General features: G+C 37.3%; 1 long non-coding RNA gene across 1 annotated transcript in view; it reads right to left on the bottom strand.

Moving 5' to 3' along the window:
• Nucleotides 1-13,179, bottom strand: part of LOC126336847 (uncharacterized) — a 33,272-nt gene that overhangs the window by 17,042 nt on the left and 3,051 nt on the right. The window contains exon 2 of the long non-coding RNA XR_007565018.1: nt 9,507-9,702. This is a non-coding gene — a long non-coding RNA (uncharacterized LOC126336847). The remainder of the gene's footprint in view (nt 1-9,506; nt 9,703-13,179) is intronic.

Genomic DNA, 13,179 nt, shown 5'->3' with positions numbered 1-13,179 from the left:
CTTTCATGTCCCTCGACTCTTATAACTGCCATCTGGTTTCTGTACAAATTGTAAATAGCCTTTCGATCCCTGTATTTTACCCCTGCCACCTTCAGAATTTGAAAGAGAGTATTCCAGTCAACATTGTCAAAAGCTTTCTCTAAGTCTACAAATGCTACAAATGTAGGTTTGCCCTTCCTTAATCTAGCTTCTAAGATAAGTCGTAGGGTCAGTATTGCCTCACATGTTCCAACATTTCTACGGAATCCAACCTGATCTTCCCCAAAGTCAGCTTCTACTAGTTTTTCCATTCGCCTGTAAAGAATTCGCGTTACTATTTTGCAGCTGTGACTTATTAAACTGATAGTTCACTATGCAGTTTGTAGTACCTTACCCGCATTCTTATTTTCCTATTCATTATTAAACCAACTCCTGCATTACCCCTATTTGATTTTGTGTTTATAACCCTGTGTTCACCTGACCAAAAGTCTTGTTCCTCCTGCCACCGAACTTCACTAATTCCCACTATATCTAACTTTAACCTATCCATTTCCCTTTTTAAATTTTCTAACCTACCTGCCCGATTAAGGGGTCTGACATTCCACGCTCTGATCCGTAGAACGCCAGTTTTCTTTCTCCTGATAACGACATTCTCTTGATTAGTCCCCGCCCGGAGATCTGAAAGGGGGACTATTTTACCTCCGGAATATTTTACCCAAAAGGACGTCATAATCATTTAATCATACAGTAAAGCTGCATGACCTCGGGACGTAGTTTCCCCTTGCTTTCAGCCGTTCCCAGTACCAGCACAGCAAGGCCGTTTTTGTTATTGTTACAAGGCCAGATCAGTCAATCATCGAAACTGTTGCCCCTGCAACTACTGAAAAGGCTGCTGCCCCTCTTCAGGAACCACACGTTTGTCTGGTCTCTCAACAGATACCCCTCCGTTGTGGTTGCACCTACGGTACGGCTATCTGTATCGCTGAGTCACGCAAGCCTCCCCACCAACGGCAATGTCCATGGTTCATGGGGGGGTTTCATAGTTATTTACATTTTATATCATTCTCAAGGTAAAGATTACTGGTTCCAACATCCTTCTGATATTATTATTATCATTCTGTTAATTGAAATTGGGATAATTACATGCCCTAATTGTACTAATAGTTGTGGTATTGATCAGTGCAATATGCTTCCAAGACTTGTTTGTTACATATCACACATTTAATAACTACGGTAAACAATATTTCTTGATTACACAAACACCTTTTGTCAACCTGAGTGGTCAGATGTCAAACATGTTATTCCATAGGACAGAGATGCTACACATCACAGTTTCAATTAACTGTTCAAACTACAAAATATTTTCATGGTGGAGATCATCATTCTCCAGTACTACAGACATTGTGGAACACATCACTTTACAAAAATAATGTTACACCACACTAGATAGATAATTTCTACAGTTACATACAATGTTTTCCAACTTTTTGTAAAATAATAAAAAGTACCAGCAAATATTTAGTTTTACTTTTCTCTTTTTTTTTAGGTCTGAAGGTAACCCTGGGAGATCAAAACTAGTCATGCTGAAAAAAAATATGCAACTAGAACTAAAAGTAAATGAGATTTTTTTTTTAATTATATGTATATCAAAAAGCTTGTTTGGCTCATTGTTATAAATGTACCATTATACAGTTTCAAATACAGCATTTTCTAGCTCTTACCCAGTTAATCTGTGATCTACATGCCTCATCAGCAAATTTCCACACTACCAGACTTCTCTCCTTGCACAAAATCGTGCAGTTATCTGCCGCTCATGTCTGCTTGAATGGTATCGTCCACCAAGCCGACTTCAAACTGCTACAACATGCCAGATTTCATCTCAAAAAGCTATCTCATCTACTCCTAAGCTGAACAGTGGTGTTTCCCTTCCTGTCCCTCTGCATCTCCCTAAAGTGTCACACCATCAACCACCACCCCTCTCCCGGAAACTGAACTTGGCCAACCTCCTTAACATCCCACAGCCTTCACTACTGCCTCCCAGACCAAGAATAACCCACAATCCCAAGAACCAGTCACAACAGTACAGTGTCCTTAATGTCTCATCTAAAGCACTATCCCCTGCTCAATTATCTGTATTATCTAAGGGCCTCACTTTCAGTCCTAAACCTGAATTTGATCATGCTGCTTTGGGGAAGGACCTACTTTCCTTCGCATGTAATATCCATCAGAAATTTCACTTTGTAATCCCAAAACCTTTCCAACAGCAAACCTGACATTGAACCCTGCCTCAAACAGTTCAGACCACAAACCCAAATTGGTCCACCACCACAACCTCAAATCATCCCTTAATTCCTCACATCCAGCACTGCTTCACAATCCCTCCTTGGGCCCCTACAACATGATCCTAAACTGTCCTCTGCAGAACTCCAGGCTCTATGTTCCCTACAAGCTGATGACTCCATCATTATCCTCCCAGCAGACAAAGGCTCTATCACCATAGTACATGACTGAAAGGAGTATGTTAGTGAAAGTCTATGCCAACTGTCTGACACATCTATACACCATCTGCCATCAAGATCCCATCCCTGTGATTCAAACTGACCTTCTGTCCCTTCTGAAAACCTCAGGCCCCCCAGAAAGACTAACACCTCAATCCACAGAACTTCTCACCCCATCCAAACCATGCACACCCACCTTTTACTTTTTTCTTAAGATCCACAAACCCAGTCATCCTGGCCGTCCTATAGTTACTAGCTTCAAAGCACCCAATGAATGTATATCTGCCTTAGTTGATCAGCACCTGCTCTTCCATCAAAGATGCCAACCATTTCCTACATCATCTCTAATCCATGCTTGTCCCTCTCCCTCCACACACCTTGCTTTTCACCATTGATACCGCCTCCCTCTATACGAATGTCTCCCACATACATGGTTTGTCTGCTAATGAACATTTCCTCAGTCAGTACCCACCTGATTCCAAATGTATGACATCCTTCCTACTCACCTTAATCAACTTCATACTTGGATCTTCTGAGTCTCATGAAGCACCCCTCACAAGTAAACAACCTATTCACCATAAACTGCAGTTCATGAGCACACACTTGAAGAAACCAGTGTAGCAGAGTTTCGACTTTCTGTGCATGGTAGGGATGGAGCAACTGTTTGTGAGGGACTATCCAGGCAACAGACTTCTGCAATGCCTTCCACTGCAGCTGTCCTTCAGACACTCCTTCCTGTGTTGTACTCTTGTTGCTCCATATCAGGTGAGTGAGTTGTTTTAGGTCTGACTTGGCCCTATGTTCATGGTGAACAGGATCTATTTTCTGTATGTTGATAGAACATGGTACTAAACTTCTTTACAGGTGGTATATGACATTGTGGATGAATGGCAACACACTGGTTACATGCTCATGGGCTGCGTCCATCTGCTTGCCTGTGGCAGAAAACAATACTTGTCATCTCCTGTGTTGAAAAGTAGGCTTCCATTGGAAGCTGTATATCCAGTGATGGACATGGAAACAAATTACAGTGTGTGTGTGTGTGTGTGTGTGTGTGTGTGTGTGTGTGTGTGTGTGAGTTTATACACACCTACCATTTAAGTGGATGTGTTTCTTATGTATATGCTGTTTTCCAGCATTTTTAACACCTTTTATCTACTTCCTGAGTGCTGTTTTATATGAGGGGTGTTTGAAAAGTCCGTGCAAAGTCCGAGAGATGGCACCACCAGCGCGTATCGAGTTCATGTTTAGTTAGTTGCATCTTTGGAAAGAACGCACACCAAATTTCAGTCATATTGGTCTATTTCTTTGTGTCTGGCATTCGCGTGAATCAAGGAAGTCGAGTGATTGTCAAAAAATGAACGAAAAAGAATTTTGTGTGGTGATTAAACATTACTTTATGAAAGGCAAAACGCCTCAGGAGACTAAGGAGAAGCTTGATAAATGTTACGGTGACACTGCACCTTCGAATAGAACAGTTTATAAGTGGTTTCAAAATTTTCGGAGTGGCCATATGTGCACAAGTGATGCTGAATGTTCTGTATGCCCTGTGGAGGTTACATCTTCAGAAATCATTGATAAAATCCATGATACGGTGATTGATGAACAAAGAGTTAAGGTGTGTGAGATTGCTAGTGCTGTGGGCACCTCAAATGAACGGGTACATAATATTTTGCATAAACATTTGGACATAAGAAAGCTATCCACAAGATGGGTTCTGCGATTGCTGACACTTGATCAAAAACGGAATCATGTGAGGTGTTACAAGGATGGTTTGCAGCTGTTCAGGAAGAATCCGCTGGACTTTGAGCGTCGTTTCGTCACTGTGGATGAAACAGGGCTACATTACAACACTGCAGAGACCAAACAACAATCTAAACAATGGGTTAGCAAGGGAGAATCTGCACCAATAAAGGCGAAGACCATTCCTTCGGCTGGAAAGGTTATGGCGATTGTCTTTTGGGATTCTCAAGGCATAATCCTCATCGACTAACTGGAAAATGGTAAAACTATTACAGGTGAATATTATTCATCAATATTGGACCGTTTGAAAACTGAGCTGCAAGAAAAACACCGGCAATTGGGCCGCAAAAAAGTCCTTTCCCATCACGATAATGCACCAGCACACACCTCAACAGTTGTGGTCACAAAATTAATGGAAATAGGATCCCAACTCATTTTACATCCCCCCTATTCTCCAGACTTGCCTCCCTCGGACTACTATTTCTTCCCCAATTTGAAGAAATGTCTGGAGGGACAATGATTTCATTCAAACGAGGAGGTGATTGCAGCAACTAATAGCTATTGAGCAGACTTGGACAATTCCTATAATTCGGATGGGATCAGCAAATTAGAACAGTGTTGGACAAAGTGTATAAGTCTAAAAGGAGACTACGTCGAAAAGTAAAAAAGGTTTACCCCAAACACATAAGTAGTTTTTATTTTTGCATGGACTTTTCAAGCTCCCCTTGTAGTTTTTAAAATACCTAGCAAATTCAGGAATTGTGAGACATATTGTCATTCTGTAACCAGAATCAAGTCCAAATCCAAAAGCAGGGTAATCAGTGAAGTACAACATTTAGCACTGAAAGCATGTTTATTACAAACACCAATGTGTAGCCAGAACAGAACAGAACTTAACTCCAATGACAGAGTGTGCTACTATTTATAAAGATATCCAGTATTTCCAAACATACAAACATAAGAACTTCTGATAACATTCTAGAAATGGTAAATAGTAAATAACAAATAATTTCTAGGGGTTTGGAGTTACAATATGACCCAAGAATTTAATCTGATTTCTTCCAAATTTGGATTTCTCTAAATTAACCGTAACTCCATACTCCAGGAATTTTTCGAATACACAATTCATCAACTCAGTATGTTCTTCCAATGTCTGTGTGGCAATCAATAAGCTGTCAACATATACCGTGACCCACTCTAGTAACTCCAGACTGAGCACTGTATCTAAAGCAGTTATAAAAACACCACCACTAAAGTTCAGCCCAAACGGCATTACTTTAAATTGGTAACTACATCCTAGATAAATGAATGCCGTATACTTCTTTGATTCCTTAGATATCTTAGTTTGTCAATATGAACTTCGGAAGTCAAAGGAGGTCAGGAACTTCACCCTGTGAAGTTTCTGTAATAGTTCTTCTAAATTTTCCAGGTGAGTCCTTACAGGCTTAATAACCTTATTATCACAAGCGTCTAAGACTAACCGAATGTCACCGTTGCGCTGTCATTGCCAATAATGGGCTTGAGTATTCAGACGTGGAAGTCTCAATAATTCCCCAGTCTATCATCTTTTTTATCTCTTTAGTTACAGCTTCTCCCTTCGACCAAGGGACTAAATATGTAGTTTCACAAAAAGTGCTTTGCCAGTCTTGGTCCGGCACAAAGTTTTAATCTGTCGGGAAGTTTCATATCAGTGCACACTCCACTGTAGAATGAAAATCTCATTTCTGATAAAAAGAATGTTTAAGTTTTGTAATATTTGCACCACTGGAATAAATGTTTATATTATTTTCGAAGAGTGCATAATCAAACGCATTCAGATTGTGTTGAATGCGTTGGCAAATTTCAAACATTACAGGAAGCAGAAGTTTCCCTAATTTTACACCATTAGATTGTTTAGGAAAGTTAAAAGCAGTGGAACCCTCCCTGACTGACATGTAATGTAAGAAATATATTGGCATTCCTTGTTATAAGAGATTATTTATCCCATCAAGAACTATAATTTGTAAATGTTACACTATGTGGTATTTTGGGATTGTCACTGACATAAATACAACATTGCATGATATAAAGATTTTCAGTAGGATACATCTTGCAGCTCTCGCATATTGGAGAATTGCTTGCAATACAGCTATTATTTATTCATTTATTGGATAACTAGACTCAGGCTTTTCCCCATTTTTACAAGCCATGTATGGTATGCAGGGTATAGCTGGTGCGGACAGTTCTACCCATGTCATCACACTTTGGAAGTAGCCCAGATCCCCATTATCCAGAATGACCTGATCCATGCGACAGCAATATTTAATATATAATGGAGAATTTGTTCCCCATGGAGTTTACAGTGTATCATGGCAGCACTTTCTTTGCAACAACATCTATCAAATCTACAATAACACCTATGGAAAGTAAGCCAGTGTGACACTCAATGAACTTGAGTAAGAACAAATTTTCCATTACATGTGAAATATCATTGTCATGTGGATCAAATCATGCTGGATAACGAAGCTCCAGGCTATGCCTAAAGTATGATATATAAACATAACTGTTCACACCAAATATATCCCGACTTCTTAGAATACAAAGAAAGTTACGATTTTAATTTTCTTAACAATGAACTTATATTTGAAAGTTGCTGGGTATAGGTAGAACAACATAATATTTTTTCAGTATTAAGGATTCCAGGTAGTGACATGACTAAACTACGTTTAGAGAAATTCCACTGTCTCCTACACAAATTCACAAAAGAAAAGAGAAAAAAAATAGTAACTGCTGCTGATTGTAACATAGATATGGTGAGTGAAATAAACTTGTCAACTAAGTTTGTTCACTTAATTAAAAAATATGGCTTTAGACTAAATTTCACTAATTTCACAAGAGTAAATTAATAAATTGCAATGTGTACAGACAATATTCTAACAAATTATGTATTTAATGGTACTGCCACATGCTCTTTTGACCTAAGTATCTCAGATTGCTCTGCTTTGCTTATTGAATTACTAAATGTAAATAAAGAAAATGGAAGGATATGTTTTGTGTAAAGACAGCTCAGTGAAGAAAGCATACATTCTTTCAGTAGTAGACTGAGTGAGGTAAACTGGTTATTACAACATGAAAGCTCATATTCAAAAAATTTTTGACCCATAGTCTGTCACAGAAAGGCAAGTGATAAACTAAACTGGATTACTACTGGCATAATAATATATAGTAATAGATACATACTCAGCTGAAAGCCAATAACAGTCCTGAGTTCATTAACTATGTTAATCATATACCAAAATATTTAGGAAGATTGTAAAAGCAGCAAACAAAATGGCAAATACTAAACTTATCAGCAAGCACAGAAATAAATCCAAGGCCGAAGGAGTTGTCAAATCTGGAGTTGAAATCAATCCTAGCCACCAGAAAATTTCTAAAATAAAGACAGAATAATTGTAAATCCTGCTCAAATATCAGAAAATTTTAACAAATTATTTATAATGGTAGCAAAATCTGATATAGATGAAGACTCCTATCAAGTTAATGTCAGAGCAAGAATCAGAGCCTAATTAAATTTGACAAAGTAACAGTAAAAGATGTAGAAAAAACTATATCAACCTAAAAAGTAAAAATTCTGTGGGATGGGATGAAATATCTGCAACATCATCAAAGCAGCTTCAATGATAATAGCACATCCACTGTCTGAAGTAATAAATCACCTGCAGAAGGCTGCTTTCCAGACATTCTAAAATATCTCAAAGTGAAACCATTATTTAAAAAAGCCTCCAAAAAGATATGGCAAATTACCATCCAGTTTCTCTTCTTCCTGTGTTTTTGAAAATATTTGAAATGATCTTCGCAATCCAGATTCCAAATTTTTGTCACAAATTTAATATAATCTCAAAAAGGCAAAAGTACAATTCAGGCAGTTAATAAATTCATAAATCAAGTTAGTTTCACCTTAAATAAATCACAAAAAGTTGCAGGAATCTTCTGTGACTTATCCAAAGCGTTTGACTGTGTGAAGTGCTCATTATTATTATATAAAATGCAAAAATATGGAATTACAGGCAGTGCTTTAAATGATGCAAGTCATATTTGACAGAGACACAGAAAGGGTATTGATAACAACCGATAAAGGAAAATACTCCTTGAAATGGAGAACTATCTCACATGGGGTACCAAAAGGATCTATTCTAGGCCCAGTACTTCTTTTTTACATAAGTGAGTTACCCATAAATATACAGTAAATCACCATTAAGTTTTATTCGCTAATGACCCATCAGTACTGATAGAAAATAAAAATGCAGAAGAAATTCCCAAAAATGTCATAGATGTGTGGTTTCATATAAATGGCGTAAAACTAACTATTTCAAAGCCACAGCTTATGCAGTTTCAGACAAAACAGTCAAAAATAAATGATACCATATTCAAATTATGGACGGATGTCTGGAACTAAAGGAAACAGAAGGTTTTAAATTCTTAGGAACGCAGTTGGACAGAAATCTGTCATAGTCCTCTCATATAGACTATTTAAAAAATAAACTAAGCAGAATGGCATTTGCTACATTAATCTTAGCCAACGTCACTGCCCTAGACACAAAAGAGCCAGTGTACCATAGTTACTTTGAGGCACTAGCAAGATACAGCATTGTCTTTTCGGGAAATGCTTGAAATTTGACAAAAATATTAATTTTACAAAAAAAAAATTATAAGGAACATGTGTACTCTAAAGCCAAGAGAATCTTATTCTCACTGTTAAGAGACTTAAATATAGTAAGTCTTTCCTCGCTGTATTTATATTAAACAATTCTCTTCACAAATAATAATCTGGAATTGCTGGCTCCAAGTAACTTCCAGCATTCATATGAAATTAGAAACAATGAAAGTTTCATGCTTCCTACATGTAGACACAATATTTTCGTGCAGACCCCCCAAGAAAAATCATAAGATTGAAACTGATTAAGTAAAAAGAATATTATACAGCAATTTGGTACAAAAATGCTATTACTCTATTGATGATTTTTAATGATGATCTGACCATTTGAGCAGAATAAAAATTAATGGCACATATAATCAGATATTTTATAGTTCTAGTCACGAACCAAGAATTTTATTCACCATAGATCATTTTACAATGGTACTGACTTCATCATACAAGATGTAGTATAATAATAAAATAAACTAATGTCAATATATTATAGCATAAATTTTAAGCATGGCAGTGAATAAAATTACACCAAGTTAATGCAATAAGCTATACTATAACATTTAATATAATATAGAATAGTATAGTATATTATAGTATACCTTGTAGATAGTGATGGCAATGGATTTGCTGCAGTGGATAAGCCGGTTCCTGTCAGATCACCGAAGTTAAGCGCTGTCGGGTGTGGCCGGCATTTGGATGGGTAACCATCTGGACTGCCATGCACTGTTGCCATTTTTTGGGGTGCACTCAGCCTCGTGATGCCAACTGAGGAGCTACTTGACCCAACAGTAGCGGCTACAGTCAAAGAAAACCATCATAACTACCGTGAGAGTGATATGCTGGAATGAGATTTTCACTCTGCAGCGGAGTGTGTTCTGATATTAAACTTCCTGGCGGCTTAAAACTGTGTGCCAGACCGAGACTCGAACTCAGGACCCAGGAGACGAGTTACTGGTGGAACTGAAGCTGTGAGGATGCGTCGTGAGTCCTGCTTGGGTAGCTCAGTTGGTAGAGCACTTGCCTGCGAAAGGCAAAGGTCCCGAGTTCGAGTCTCAGTCCAGCACACAGTTTTAAACTGCCAGAGAGTTTCAGAGCAATGTGCTAACCACATGCCCCTCCTATCCACATCCTCAGCTGAGGGTGATACGGCAGTCGGATGGTCCCGAAGGGCCACTTGTGGCCTGAAGACAGAGTGCTTGTACATAGTGTATTGTGTATACTATGTAATTAAACACAACTTAACCACAGCACACAATAAAGTGCTTAACCACAGAAAGCTCTTAAATGATAATATCCTCCTCAGACATCTCAAAGAAATCATTAATGTCATAAAATGGATGATCTGACAGCCAGCTATACCACTCAATTTTATATCCATGGACTGAACATTTTGACAGTTCACTGAACATTTTGAGTTGGTTTAATTTGTGGGAATTTCCTAGTCTTGCTAATCTGTGGTATGGTATGTCTAAATTACCCTTAGCTCTGGTGCTGTTGTTTTGTATTTTCTCACTGGCAACAAATTCTGAAATGTTATTTTTAATATGGAGTACAGACACATAAATGTATAAATTTATAATTATGATAATTCTGAGTCTGGAATAAAAGAGGACAGCACTGTTCCCTATGACTTCTTTTACATACTGTGTGTAAGACTTTTTCTGTAATTTCAAAATGTTCTTAATGTGAGAGGAGTACCTCATATAATCAGACCATATGAAACATGAGACTGGAATAGCCCAAACTTTGTCACCCTAAGGTACTCCAAGCTCACTATCTCCCTTAGTTTCAAGATAAGGTATGCCATGCGGAATATTTTTTCACATACGTGGTTGATTTGTTCCTCCCAACAGTGTTTTGAGTCAATGTAAACACCTAAGAGTTTTACTGAGTTATTGCCTACTTTATTTGATATTTCCATTAAAAGTTGTTGGGTTTTATCAGGATTGCACATGAGCTTATTGGGTGCAAACCAGTCCAGGGCCTTATCAAGTGTTTCTTTTATAATGCTATTCAGATCTGAAATGTTCTGATGTGTGGTAAGTAGCATTGTATCATCAGCATAGCATACGACAGAGTGGACTATGTTATTAGGAAAACCATTGATAGCTACAATGAAGGAATGTTGTAAATGTTGTATTCCATGTACAACCTATTACAGTTATAAGCTTGACGAGTCTCCTGTACAATAAATCAATGATTTGAAATGTATGCTATAACACAATAAAATTCTGATTATATGAAAATGGGTGAAGCCCAAAACTAGTCAGCAAATTAATAAATAGCAGCTTTGGCAGAAAGAATTAAAAATTCTTTTCTGCAGCATGGCGTGATATTATTGTTCAATCTGTGTGACCTTCAGGACCATTGCCACTATTCTGTTAGACATGAAAATGGAATATTTGCCTTATGCTATTTGTCATGTGCATGCTGTTTCTGATCATCCTACAACAACAACAAGAATTTTTTAGGAGGGAGGGTGAGAGAGAGAGAGAGAGAGAGAGAGAGAGAGAGAGAGAGAGAGAGAGAGAGAGAGAGAGAGAGAGAGAAAGAGAGAGAGAGACTTTTTATTATTTTGATTTTTTCAAAATCGATTATAATGTTTTAAAGTTTGATCACTTCAAATAACAGTTTTGTTGTAATCATATGCTCAAGGTCCTATGAAATTACCTGCCCTGACTTGCTTTGTTATGAATCAAATCTGTTGCCACTAGATCCTTGTTTTTGTTTTAAGTAAATTATTACGCATTGAAAAGAATAACACTGGAGTTGCAAATTGTAGAGAGCAGGAACTCAAGGGTCATCCCTCAATTCCCAAAATAAGAACATGTTATTAGTCTGGACTCTTACTGATTCAGCCACCACTAACTATCTTGCCCTATGTGCATTTCTGCTTTGAACAAGAGGTTGTCCTTTTCCACCTGCTCTACCATAATTAAGTTCACCTTCTTCATCTTTGCTGCCATTGAGGAAGTACTGTAAAAATTGGAAACAACAAAAAGAGGAACTGAAGTTTTTACATGATCCAAAATGGTAAAAATGAACTGAAGAACTAATTTTTAAAAAAACAGGTGAGCTATAACAGATTTTGACACACACCTGCAAAGGTGATTACAGTACCAGGTCAGACAGTGACACACATGTTAATCATTGTAACACCACATTATGCCAAAAAGGTGTATATCATGCAGGAACAAAGCAATACAACAGATTACCAATACATATAAAATCTCTTCCTGAACTACAGAGCTTTAAAAAGTCTGTGACACCCTGCCTTCTGAAAAGCTGCTACTATTCAATCTCACAGTATCCTATGGAAGAAAAAAATGTAATTTGTACCTTTAATTGTAGAAATAAGTTATAAATATACAGTATTTAAAAAATTGTCATTATTAACTGTATATATCCTATTTGTTATAAAGATATAAATAATGCATATTTGACATTTGAAAAATCAATAGATAAAAAGGGTTTCTGTCCAATATCCTGTGTACTATATATGTACTGCAAAAGAGATTTATATGGACAAATAAGTAAATAAAGAAAAACATAAAATTTCCAATATAGCAGGGAAATATAAAACAAAACACAAAACTGTAAGCCTAAGTACGCATTTTTTCTGCCTTTTTATTTGAAGGTAATTTGTTTTCAGAATGTTAGCTAGCCATTTTGTCCCACCACAGTATTACAAATCTGAAGACGTCCAAAGTTTAGAATCCCATAAAATGAAAAGAGAGAGAAATTAAACTGTGAAGTTTCGTATGTATATTTACCACTGTATGCAGAACAAATAAGCCAAGTTTCATTCAAATCTGATGTAAAGGATGAGATGACTGGGTTGACTTGATACTGAATTAGCCTACCCACACGCAGGGCAGGCAGAAAAGTCTGGAAAGTATGAAATGCGTATTGGCAGACTGAAGGTGTGGATCAGATCTTGGTAGCTAAATTAGCAAGAACATTGCTCTCAACCACAAGACACAACATTCAGGGTTTGATTACCATCAATGCACATGTTCTTATTCTGCCAGCAAGTTTATTAATAACATATACACTACTGCAGTGCAACATTCATTCAGTTAAAATCTGAATGTTACACCAGCTGCAGCCTTGATCCAGTGAATCTGTTGCAGTGGTGCTTTTACCTGGATGTCTAATGCTATTAATGATGCAACATTACCATCATTACACAAGTAACAAAGGGAAAGAAAAATCATTGAAGTAGTCTGATAAAATTGCAACATCATGTAGGGTATACCAAAGTCAATACAT

Source organism: Schistocerca gregaria, chromosome 1 (genome assembly GCF_023897955.1).
Source record: "Schistocerca gregaria isolate iqSchGreg1 chromosome 1, iqSchGreg1.2, whole genome shotgun sequence".
Taxonomy (NCBI): domain Eukaryota; kingdom Metazoa; phylum Arthropoda; class Insecta; order Orthoptera; family Acrididae; genus Schistocerca; species Schistocerca gregaria.
Note: the sequence above shows the minus strand (reverse complement) of the source record. Positions and strands in the feature narration are given on the sequence as shown.